The sequence below is a fragment of the Ursus arctos genome, unplaced genomic scaffold (genome assembly GCF_023065955.2).
Source record: "Ursus arctos isolate Adak ecotype North America unplaced genomic scaffold, UrsArc2.0 scaffold_30, whole genome shotgun sequence".
In the NCBI taxonomy this organism is placed as follows: Eukaryota; Metazoa; Chordata; class Mammalia; order Carnivora; family Ursidae; genus Ursus; species Ursus arctos.
The window spans coordinates 31,885,462-31,897,600 of NW_026622986.1; the positions used below are offsets into that span (position 1 = coordinate 31,885,462).

The 12,139-nt window shown below is 55.3% G+C and overlaps 1 long non-coding RNA gene across 1 annotated transcript in view; it reads right to left on the reverse strand.

Moving 5' to 3' along the window:
- The window catches only part of LOC113241091 (uncharacterized), a 66,766-nt gene extending 60,809 nt beyond the window's left edge, over positions 1-5,957 (reverse strand). Inside the window, exons 1-2 of the long non-coding RNA XR_008956505.1 lie at positions 5,823-5,957; positions 2,983-3,130 (exon numbers count right to left, since the gene is read on the reverse strand). This is a non-coding gene — a long non-coding RNA (uncharacterized LOC113241091). The remainder of the gene's footprint in view (positions 1-2,982; positions 3,131-5,822) is intronic.
- Between the last annotated feature and the right edge of the window lie 6,182 nt (positions 5,958-12,139).

Genomic DNA, 12,139 nt, shown 5'->3' on the forward strand with positions numbered 1-12,139 from the left:
GGCAAGATTTCATTCGTTTTTATGGCTGAGTAATATTCCATCGTATATATACCACATCTTCTTTATCCCTTCATCTATGGATGGACACTGGGCTGTTTCCATATCTTGGTTATTGTAAATAGTGTTGTAGTAAACACAGGGGTGCACATTAGTGTTCAAATTAGTGTTTTCATTTTCTTTGGGTAGATACCATTAGTGATAGAATTATTGCATCCTAGAGTAGTTCTATTTTTAATTTCTTGAGGAATCTCCATACTTTTTCCCAGAGTGGCTGCACCAGTTTGCATTCCCACCAACAGTGCACGAGGGCTCCCCCTTCTCCACGCCCTCACCAACACCTGTTGTTTCTTGTCGTTTTGATTCTAGCCATTCTGACACGTGTGACGTGATATCTCGTGGTCTGATTTGCATTTCCCTAGTGATTAGTGATGTTGAGCACCTTTTCATGTGTCTGTTGGCCACGAAAGACCTCAAATAGCCACAGCAGTCAAGAAGGAAGAACAAAGCTGGAAGTATCACCCTCCAGATTTTAAGATACACTACACATCAAAACAGCATGCTACTGGCACAAAAATAGACACATAGATCAGTGGAACAGAACAGAGAGCCCAGAAATAATCCCATGTTTATATGAATTAGGTCAATTAATCTATGACAAAGGAGGAAAGAATATGCACTGGAAAAACTCTCTTCAGCAAATGATGCTGGGAAAACTGGACAGCTACATGCAAAAGAATGAAACCACACACAATTCTTACACCGTAAGCAAAAATAAGTTCAAATGGATTAAAGACCTAAATGTGAGACCTGAAACCATAAAAATCCTAGAAGAGAACACAGGCAGTCGTTTCTTTGACATCTGCCTTAGAAATATTTTTCTAGATCTGTCTCCTGAGGCAAGGGAAACAAAATAAAAAATGAACTATTGGGACTACCTGAAAATACAAAGCTTCTGCTCAGCCAAGGAAAGAATCAACAAACCAAAGACAATCTGCCAGATGGGAGAAGACAATTGCAAACGACATCTCTGATAGAGGATTAGTATCCAAAATACATAAAGAACTTACATAACACCAGATAAACAAATAATCCAATTAAAACCTAGGCAGAGGACCTCTCAGCCTTCTTTTTCTTCCTCCACTTGATGATTCCCCAAGCTCCTCGTCTCTGAGGCTGCTGAGTGTGGTGCACAACGTGACCCCACAGTTTCTCCACACTCTGCGTGTCCCTGCAGAACCCATCCCTTCATCACACCTTCCTCGGTTACCCTAATTAGAGTTTGCACGCTTTCCTGCTGGGTCTCTGATCAACAAAGCCGGAAAACCATCTTTTCTGTAGAGTGAGTTTTGACAGTCTCCCTCTCTGAAGACAAAGCTCCTGAGAGCCTGTGCTGGACAGCTGCAGGATTCTGTGCTATCATGGCCCACACCCCCCAGTCTTGTGTAACCACCAGAGGGATCTCACAGCTGTGGCGGAGTCTCGGGGCGAGGTGGCCTCCACCCACTCGCAGAAATGAAGATGAGCACGGGAATACGCATTGTCTCCTGGGATCCCTCATCAAATGCAGGCAACTGAACAGAAGTCCTGGGCCTCGGGGATCCAGCCCTAAGAATTCTATTTAAAAGCCCCCATGGTCCTGCATAGACCCAGCCTCCTGGCCACAGGTAGGGGGATGCCAGACCAAAGAGAGACCCTGCTGGTATATTAACCAGGTTTCTCCAGAGAAACAGAACCAATAGGCTCTATAGATAACTAGAAAGAGATGTATTATGAGGAATTGGCTTGCAAAGTTATGGAGGCTGAGAAGTGTCAGGGTTTGTCCACCGCCTGCTGGAAGCCCAGGAGAGCACGAAGGCCCGAGAACCAGGAGCACTGGTAGCCAAGAGCAGCAGAGGATGGACGACCCGGCCCAGGCAGAGACAGTGAATTTCACCTTCCTCCACCTTTTGTCCTGCCCAGGCCCACAAAGGACTGGCTGAGGCCCACCCACACGGGGGGAGGTGGTCCTGCGGCACTGTCTGTGCGCCTCTCTTCCAGAAGCACCTTCCCAGATGTGCACAGAGAACGTTTTACCAGGGATGTAGGCATCCCTCGGCCCCGTAGGAAAATTATCGACCGACACGGAAAATTATCATCACACACGGTGAAGTCGCAGGAGAGAGGACGAGTCAGAGGTGGGTTCTAGAACCATCTGCACAGGCGCCCAGATGCCGCACCCGTGGCAGGGTCTGCTGGGCTGCTGGAAAGGCAGGGCGAAGGAACCGAAAACAAACGTGTTTCTTTCTGTGTGAACGCGAGTTACGGGCTTAGGAAGACACTCCAGAATGACTCAGGATCTAAGACGCAGAGGGTCTTCACTTCAGCCACGCCAGCACCAGCTGGAGCCCCGAGGTTGGCTCCCAGACCCCCTGGCGCCTAACAACCCAGCCTCCTCCCTTCGCTTCCTCGGCCTCAGGAAGGAAGATTCCTCTTTTTACCCTTCAGTCACCAAGTTAGCAATTTTCTACCTAGGCCAGCGTTTGTGTTCCATCTTCTCTGGACTAACGAGCTTGGCTGCATTGGCCTGAGCTCAGACCGGTGCCGTGGCCGTGGGTGGGATGAGGGGCTCCACCCTGGCCTGGAGGAGGCCGTGAGGGGGTGGGGGGCTCTGGAGGCAGCTCTGAGTCACTTCTGCCACCGAAGGTCTTGCCAGGGGCCAGCCGTGAGTCAGAGGCCATGGTGGTGGTGGGAGCAGAAGGCAGCTTCCCCGCTCTGGCCCTGGCCAGTGCCCCGCAAGGGGCCCCCAGCCCCACACAGGTGAAATCCGGGCGCCTGCACGGCGGCCTGCCATTGCTGCTGTGCGCGGGGCTGTCTGCTCGCTGCTGTCTACCGGGGGCCCCCTGAGGACTACCAGGGGAGGCTGTGGGTGTCCGGCTGGGGAGAGAAACGGAATGACTCCACACCCAACCTGGATCCCCAGTACCTATGTCCCACTGTCCTTACCGTGAGTCCGTCCTCAGGGAGCCTCAGGTCCTGGGCCCGACAGATGTCTCCTCGGCCTGCCCCAGCCGGTTCTTCAGACGAGCCGCGACCAGTCCCACCAGTGGCATCTGCCTCTGCTCACGGGGCCCCTCCGCAGGCCCAGAAGCCACTGGAAGAGAGAGATCCCCGTGGGAGTGAGGCAAGCATGGACGCTCCCTGTCATGGGCCGTTCCTCCCAAATTCACACGTCGAAGCGCTGAGCCCCAGCCCCTCAGACCCCAACTGTGCCTGGAGACAGGGCCAGAGTAGACTGAGTCACCGCCCCCGATGTAATCTGGCAAGTGCCCCTAAAAGAAGAGGAGATTAGGGCAGGGATGCCAGGAGTGTGTGCGCACAGAGGGACGACCGTGAGCCAGTCAAGGGGACAGTCCTCGGGGGACGCCAGCCCTGTGGGCGCCTTGACCTTGGACGTCCCTCCTCTAGACTGCAGGGAGTAAACGTCTGCTGCTGACGCCCCTGTGTGGTTTTTGTCACGGCAGCCTGAGCGGACGGAAACAGTCCCCAGGGTCGTCCGCGGCAGATTCGAATCGTCCGCTGTCCCGATTCCCCTCTGTATTCGTTTCCCAGGGCGGCCGTAACAACGGCCACAAACCTACTGCTTAGAACAACACAAATGAATTCCTGCCTGATTCCTTCTGGAAGCTTCAGGGGAGAACTCTCCCCTTGCCTTTCGCTGCAGGCCGCCCACACTCGTTGGCTCACAGCCCCTTTCTCAAATTCCCCTGCCTTCCTTGAGCTCCTCCTGCCGGCTCGGACCGTCCCGCTGCCTCCTAGAAGGAGGAGCTGGGCTGCTGTCCCGGTCCCACCCAAAGGCCTGAGCTCCAGGGGGCTGATGTCCGAGGAGAGAGAAGCCGGAAGTCCCACGTGCAGTGGCCCCACGACTCAGGGCCGGTCCCACATCTCAGGATTTTGAGCTGAATCCCATCTGCAGCGTCCCCTTGGCTGGGGACTAGGAGGGCGCCATCTTGGGGGGGGTGCCCCCATACTCAGGGGCCTCGCGTGCTGGCCCCCGAACGCGCACCACCCCGCTTTTCCTCAGCAGTCAGCCAGGAGACAGAAGGTCTGAGGTCTCTGGCTTCGCGCCCTGGCCCCTGCTCCCACCCCGACTTGGCTCCCACGGCGTGGCCCCGGAGAAGCTGATGGCGCAGGCCCTGCGCGGAGCTCTACCCGCCGCAGCGCGGAGCAGGCTGAGCAGGACGCAGGGACCGGCTCGGAGCCTCCTCACCCGAGCGGAGGTGGCCCTAACCGTGGAGGTTCTTAGGGGGCCCGAGAGGCGCTACACGGGAGGGGTAGAGCCAGCTGGGTAGCGGTGGCTCTCCTGTCGCTGCGCCGCGGGAGCTTAGAGGAGTGTCGTCAGCACCAGTCACCCCGAGGAGCTGAGCTGTTGACAGGGCCAGACGCCACTCCGAGCTACAAACTCTCCTCTCTGGAAGGTGCGGGGCACATGCGTGTGAGTGTGGGGACAGGAGTGCGTATGTGTGTGAAGGTGGGGGCATACAGGTGTGTTACTGTGTGTAAGGGTGTGCGAGTGTGGGTGCACACGGGTGTGAGTGTGACCATGTGTGAGGGTGAGGGCGTGTGAGTGTGGGGGCACGGGTGTGAGTGTGAGGGTGAGTGGGGGCACATGGGTGTGACTGTGACTGTGAGTGGGGGCACATGGATGTGAGTGTGACTGGGTGTGGGGGCACATGGATGTGAGTATGACTGTGAGGGTGAGGGCATGTGAGTGTAGGGGCAAACAGGTGTGAGTGTGACTGTGTAAGGGTGCGGGCGTGTGAGTGGGGGCACACAGATGTGAGTGTGACTGTGACTGTGGGGGCAAATGGTGTGTAACTGTGTGTGAAGTGTGAGTGTGGAGACACATCGGTGTGAGCATGACTGTGAGGTTGAGGACTTGTGAGTGTGGGGGCACACAGGGGTGAGTGTGACTGAGTGTGGGGGCACACGGAGGTGAGTGTGACTGTGTGGGCACATAGAAGTGAGTGTGACTCTATGAGTGTGTGAGCACACGGGGGTGAGTGTGACTGTGAGTGTGGGGGCACACGGGGGTGAGTGTGACTGTGGGGGGCACAAGGAGGTGAGTGTGACTGTGAATGTGTGGGAACATGGAAGTGAGTGTGACTGAGTGTGGGGGCACACGGGTGTGAGTGTGGCTGTGTGAGCACATGGGACTGAGTGTGACTGTGTGAGTATGGGGACACACGGGGTGAGTGTGACTGTGTGAGCGTGGGGGCACATGGGGTGAGTGTGACTGTGTGAGCGTGGGGGCACACGGGGTGAGTGTGACTGAGTGTGGGACACATGGGTGTGAGTATGGGGGCACACGGGTGTGAGTGTGACTGTGTGAGTGTGGGGATACACGGGGGTGAGTGTGACTGTGGGGGGCACACGGGGGTGAGTGTGACTGTGTGAGCGTGGGGGCACACAGGTGTGAGTGTGGAGTGGGGCAGGCTCACTCGCTCCGCAGCATTGGGGGCTGGGGCGCAGGGCCCCACGTCTGCAGGTTGGACGTGGAAATCTGAAGTTGCCCCTGCTCCTCCAGGCTGGGGAGCTACAGAGTGGTTGGGAGGAGATTTCAGGCCAGCTGTCACGTTTCCTGCGTGCACGACCTCGACTTCTGGGGGATGGGGAACGAGGGGTGGAGGCTGGGAGCAGGAAGGAGCCACTGGAAGGAGCGCAGGCCTCAGGGCGGGACTCACCTGACTCACACACCCTCCATGAGTCTCCAGAAAGTGGAGCGGCCGCGCCTCCCCCCCCCCCCCCCCCCGCCTCGGGCGGTGGAGAGAATTAAATGAGCTTACTAGGTAGGCTCCAGTCAGTGAACACGACACTGGCCCAGCGCTCAGAGGCGTCAGGCCTAGCAGCTCCTGCGTCAGGCTCGGCTCAGGGCTGGCCCGGGGCTTCTCTCTCTCCTGCCCCGTTCTGGGGCCCCTCCCTGCCCACGGCTCCTACGTCCGTCCTCCTCCTGTAGCAGGGCCCGCCCCCCAGCTCCCTGTTTGCCTAAGCCAAAGCCCAAGGCCTCCAAGGAGCCTAGCAAACCCAGAGAGAAAGGTTTGTTTTTGTTCTCCTACAGAAGAAGGAGACAGAAAAGTTTGCTGAGTAAGTCAGGCCCCATTAAGCTCACAGAATGGCTCTTTGTTGCAGCCCGAGACCGGTAACAAATAATACCAGTGAGAGAGGGCGTGTGCTTCTTTCTCTCTCCCGGAGCCCTTAGGGAAGAGTAGCCCCACCTGGCTTTTCCTCCCAGTGCCCGCGTCATGCAGTCCTCCATTAGCCGTAATCCTATCTCTTAGAGCAGAGAACCCTAGTGACCCAGCCAGAAGACGCTTCTGCGGTATTTCGGTCATCTGGATTTTAGTCTTTAAAATAATGATGCATAATAACCAAATTATATACTTTCCACAGTACTTGGACATGTTGTATATTGTTGGGAGTGATGCAATTTAGGCTTCTGCCTAAGGTCACACAACCATTCCTGGCTAACCTGGGGCTACCACCAGCTCACTATGAATTCAGCCTGGGCTTAGCCTAATGTCCTGCACCGTTTGTCACTAGTCACTGGAGTGGACAAGTCTGCTTGTTCCTAAACCTTTGTCTACAGTAAAGAGAGATCTATATTAAGATGTGTTTGTTTCCATTAAATCATAAATCCCTCCTGGTATGTCACTGTGTAATTGCAGTTGTGCAGTGTACAACCTGTGAGACTGAACACGGCAGCCCTGCATCCAGGGTTAATCCAAATAGTATTAATTCATCCCTCCAGCACAAGGCACAATGCCCGAGGGGGGGAATTATGCCTTTGCTCCTAAGAACGGTGGTCCTGGTCCTAATGTGCGTGATCCAGTATAACTCAGCCCCCAGCTGTGTTGAAAGAAACCAGCAGGTAGACTAAACCGGGAGGGCCTCCCACTGCTGGGCCTCCTGGCGGCAGGAGGAGGCCTGTGTGCTCTGACAGGCTGGGCTGGGCAGCTGTGGGTGACAGGAGCTCATTGCCAGGGGCTCTCACGGGCGGAGCCCTCAGGCCAGGTTTTGTCCTGAGGCAGCTAGAAAAGGAAGAAGTTTGTTGCTTCTGTCTTGACTCAGAGGTGACAAGAGTTAATGAGCTTTTCTGCCTCTGGCTCCATTTCCTTATCTGTTAAAATATGGGCTGCCAAGGCCTGGCCCCCACCTGCTGTGAAGGACTGACAGTAAGAACCCGCTGGGTTTGGGAACTATCCCTGGGGCATAGCCGTCCCGCAGTACCTGCTGTGGCCCGGCGCCCTGCTGCATTTGTGCGGAGGGTGGTGCCGAGAGCCGGGAGAAGCCTCTCCCAGCGCTGACCTCGGGGGCAGCACTGTGTGCCCGACTCTGTGCTGGGCACCCTGTAGGGAGCACCCGTCTTCTCTGCCACTAAGGAACTATCCTGCCCACCATAACTTTTTTTTTTTTTTGGAGTAAGATAACCCTGAGTTAGAATTTTTTTGAGCAGCCTTGTTGAGCTATGATTGACATATGAGAAACTGTGCGTAAAGCGGACATTTTGACCTGTGGAATACACATGTGAAGCCATCATTCCAAACAAAATGAACATACCCATCACCCCCCAATTTTCCTTGTGCTTCTCCTGCCCCTGCCCCCGCCCCTGGGCAACCACTGCCAATGCTCATTTAAAGATGCAAGATGCTCACAGAGAAGTAGTGAGCACGTGTGGCTGAGGGATGGTCACGAGAGGCTTCCTGGTGGAGGAAGCATTTCGGGGAGTGGTGGTTGGGGGAGGGGAAAAGCATTTACCCCAAGGGACATGTGGCAGAGCACAAAGGTGAGCTGGCTACCATCTGCTGGGGGGGCCGTGAGCCCAGTGGCAGGTGTCCCCCCCCCCCGCAGGCTGGAGTCCTCTCTGCCACTTGGCTGTGTGATCTTAGGCAAGTCCCCTAACCTCCGTCAGCCCCCATTTTCCTAGTTGGGAACTGGGGGTCATGATAAGGTTTGTTGCGAAAACCATGTAAATGACTTAATGTCAGGTCCTGGCACACAGTAGGTGCTCAAGAGATGGGGACGCAGGCTTGCAGGGTTCTTGTCTAACGGAGTCGAAGTGGGAATCTCACGGACACGGATGGGTGCAGTGAAGTGAAAGTTTAGGAAGGAAGGAAGGAAAAAGCTCTCGAGCGGGGGGTCCTGGGTGGGCTGCCCCTGAGGCTGACGACGGCCATCTTTTGCTGAGAACTGACTGGGAGCTCGTGGCCTTGAGATTCTTGCGCCCTCTTGGTCTGCCCCCTAATCTCTTGTCCCGCTCTGTCTCAGCGTCTCCACCTGCCGGGAGTCGTACCAGAACCCAGGCGGGGGAGTCAGGGGCCTCCCGTCTCTCCTGCCTAGACCTTCACTGCTTCCCGACTCCCGGGACAGGAACTGTGGGCAGAAAGAGCTGTGCGGGACTGTGAGCGGTGACTGAGTGCACAGTCTCTAAATAGCGGGGGCTCGGGGTAGCCCAAGTCTCCAAGGAATCTGGAAGCAAGGCTTTCAGGACCTCGAGGGGCTAGTTGCCGCCAAGATAAGGCTACCTTTGTTTTATTTTTTTTTTAATTTGTTTTTTTTGTCAGAGAGAGGGAACACGAGCAGGGGGAGGGGCAGAGGAAGAAGCAGGCTCCGCGCTGAGCAGGGAGCCCGATACGGGACTCGATCCCAGGACCCTGGGATCATGACCCGAGCCGAAGGCAGATGCTTCACCGAGGGAGCCGGCCAGGCACCCCGATAAGGTTCCTTTTACACAAGAAGGCACTAAGGCAGCCAAGGGTTCCTGAGGAGGGTCTCTCTCCGCATGTTTCAGGGACCTGTCTGTGGGCCGCAAGCTGGAAGGGCTTTCTTTTGCCGTTGTTTCCCACGTCAACGGTATCATCCCACCATCTGCTGTTTGACTGGAGTATGGTAGTGAGGCCAAGAAGTGAATAACCCGCTGCCTCGAGCTGCGTCTGAATTCAGTACTGACTGTTCATGCCGCCCCTCCCATCTAGAATTTCATCTCCCCTCTCTGAACCCATCATCCAAAGACTCACTCAGGCCTCACCACCTCCAGGAAGCCCTCCCTGAACACTCTAAGTAGGACTCCAAATGCTGAGGTTTTCTGTCCTCTCTAAACTGCTAGTACTATTTGGGTTGTAACCACACAGTCTTACAGCTCGGACTGTGGTGTTCTGCGCCGTGCTCTGGGAATCTCTATTTTGATTCCTGTTTCGAATATATGGTTCTTGAAGGTTAGGAATTCTGTCTCGTGCCTCGTGAGCCTTCGGCCACATCCTTAGGACACTTAAATAAGGACAGGAGTTCATCAAATATGTGAGTACTGATTTAGCTATAGTCGCTGTAGAAAGTACCAGGATCAGCCCTCGTGGTCACCAACACACCGGAGATTTTGAGTGAGGAGAGGTAAGTAGCATCTAGCGAGCTCAGGCTGCTGGAACAAACCGCCCAGACTGGGGGCTTGGGGACCACAGACATTCATTCATTCTTTACCGCTCTGGAGGCTGGAAATCCAGGACCAAGATGTCAGCAGAGCCGGTGTCTGGTGAGACCCCATTCCCTGGTTCACCGAGCCGGCTTCTTGCTGTGTCCTCACACGGTAGGAGGGGTGGGGGCTCTCTGGGGTCTCCTTTCTAGGGACATTAATCCCTCATGACCTCATCATCTCCCAAAGGCCCCGCCACCTAACACCATCACGAGGGGGGTTAGGTTGACAGTCTGTGTGTGGTGGTCATGCTGGCGTTGGTCACGCTGACACTGCCCGTCTCCCTAAAGGCTGCATGGGTTTTGGCATGTCCCCCAGAGATGCCCATACTTGCAGGTGGCCCCCAACTCCCATAGCCGTCCAGTGGGTCAGCACAGACACCATCAGCGGGCAGCCCTCTCCCACCCGGGGCTCAGGCCAAGCCTGGTCCGGCAGCAGGAGCACCCTTCGGCTCCCAGACCCAGATGGAGCTGGCTTTCATCAGCTCGTCACTGCTGACTTCTGCTCGGCCTGTCGTCTGACCTGAGGCTCCTTCCCTGGGGGACTGTCCTCTCTGTCCCACAGGCAGCTGACGCTCTCCAGACCCACAGAGTCTGCCCTGCTCTTTGATACACTGCTTTTGGAGTGACTCACCACTAAGGTTTCCTGTCAACAACAACAAACACGCAGAGGACGCCTGGGGGCTCTCCTTGGCTCAACGTGTTTTGAAATTGAACTGGAAGGGAAGACCCATTACACAAAGGGCTTTGCAGGGGGAGAGGGAAGAAGGCACTAGAACAAACACTAGGTGAGCCAAGCCTTCCGGCGAGTCAGTGGATGCAGACTCTGGAGGGACAGAGAACCGAGCTCTGTCACCCGCTCCCTTCCCACGATTCACAACCCGGCCCTTGGCAGGTCCTTCCTGGCCCGGGGAAGTCCACAGCTGACCGACGCTGGCATGGCTGGTTGGACTGGACCTGCAGGTGGGCTCCCGGTCACATCCTGATGTCATCGCAACATGAAAAGGTCTTCAGGAAGGTTGGAGTCTGCAAGACCTGGCTTTGCTGTCTGCTGGCTTGATGGACCCAGGCAAGTTACTTAGCCTCTCCAAGCCTCAGTTTCTTCATCTATAAAATAGGTGGAGTGCCTCCTTTCAAGATTGCCGTGAAGATTAAAAATGATGTCGGCCAAGTACCTAAAATGTGAGGAACGCTTATGACTTCACAGCAAATATTACTGAATTAAATATCTTCATCTCTCAAGCCCTCTGGGTCTAGCAAAAGGAAATGGGGTTATCATCCAGGCCCTCTACGGTAGAAACAAAGGGGGTGTCTGTGGAGCCTGGTCTGCCTGTGGCTCCCACAGTTGGGGTTTGCACACGTGTGTCTTGTTCTGGTGGAATCTCAGCACTGGGCCCCCGGGCTCTGCCACCTTTCTCACGCCCCCTTCCCCCCGAAGGCAGGTGCAATCTCCCGTAAACCCTGGGATGAATGCTCCGTGGGGCCTGGCGTGGTCACCGTCCAGGCACTGCAAGGCGGACCAGGGCGGAGGCATGGGCTCCCCTCGGACCCTTAGCGCGGGGACCACCTGCCGGCTGCGCAGACCTGTGGGCCTGACTGTCCACTCATCCTCGAGGAAGGCACGGGGCGGGTGAGAAGACTCTCAGGAGAGAAAATCCACTGGGCATGGCCACAGAGCTGAGGACACAGTGAACGCTACTGGTTAGAATTTCTGCAGGGGCACCTTTCATCCCAGTGGAGGGCAGAACTTTCTGTTGGTAACATGTCACAGTCCAGGAATGGATTCCCTGGCACCTCTACCCTCGCTGCCCCACCCTTACTTAGCCACAGGTGGTAGTAGGAGAGGTTTAGCCTCATGACCATCAAAGCCATGCTGTGCAACCACATTCATAGGAGAAAAAGGAAGATTCGTTTGTCCCCAGGTTCTGTTAAAGTGGATGTATCTGGACTAACCAGCCACTGACCCCTCAGCTACCAGGTTCGGCCCCAAATCTGGACACTCAAGGCACAAGCCAATTAAGCAGTACTTCCCAAATACTGACACCTGGACAGGACTCATTCCTGCCTGGGTGCGGCCACGTCACAACAGTGTTCCTACACCGCATTCCTGCTTTGATCCTCCGATGGCTGAGTGGGCTGGGCAGGCCTGGTATTAACTTCCTTTTGCAAAAGAGGAAACAACTTGCCAGGGGTTGCATGGCCAGCAGCAAGCAGCAGGCCTGGGAGAAGAACCCAGATCCTTCCACTAAGCTCTGTCGAGTGGGCTGCCTCGCGAGTCCCTCCAGGTCCAGAGATTGGTAGGTGAGGGGCTGACCATTTAAGAGCTTCTGGATCCCAATGTGCCCCATTAAAGCATTCTCCTGCTGCTGGAGGGAGCAGAAGCTGGCGTAATTTTTAGGAATGTAATTTGTCAAAATGCATCAAAATCCTTCAAGGTACCCATATGCTTCGACCACTTATTTTCACTGTTAGGAATGTATCTTACAGCAGTACTCAGAAAAGGGCGCCTGGTTAGAAAGTTAGCCGTAGAGTTACCGTATGACTCAGCAATTCCGCTCCGAGGTGTATAGCCTCGAAAGTGAAGCATCATCCACACACAAAGTGATGTGTGACTGTTTATAAGCGGCACTATTTACAATAG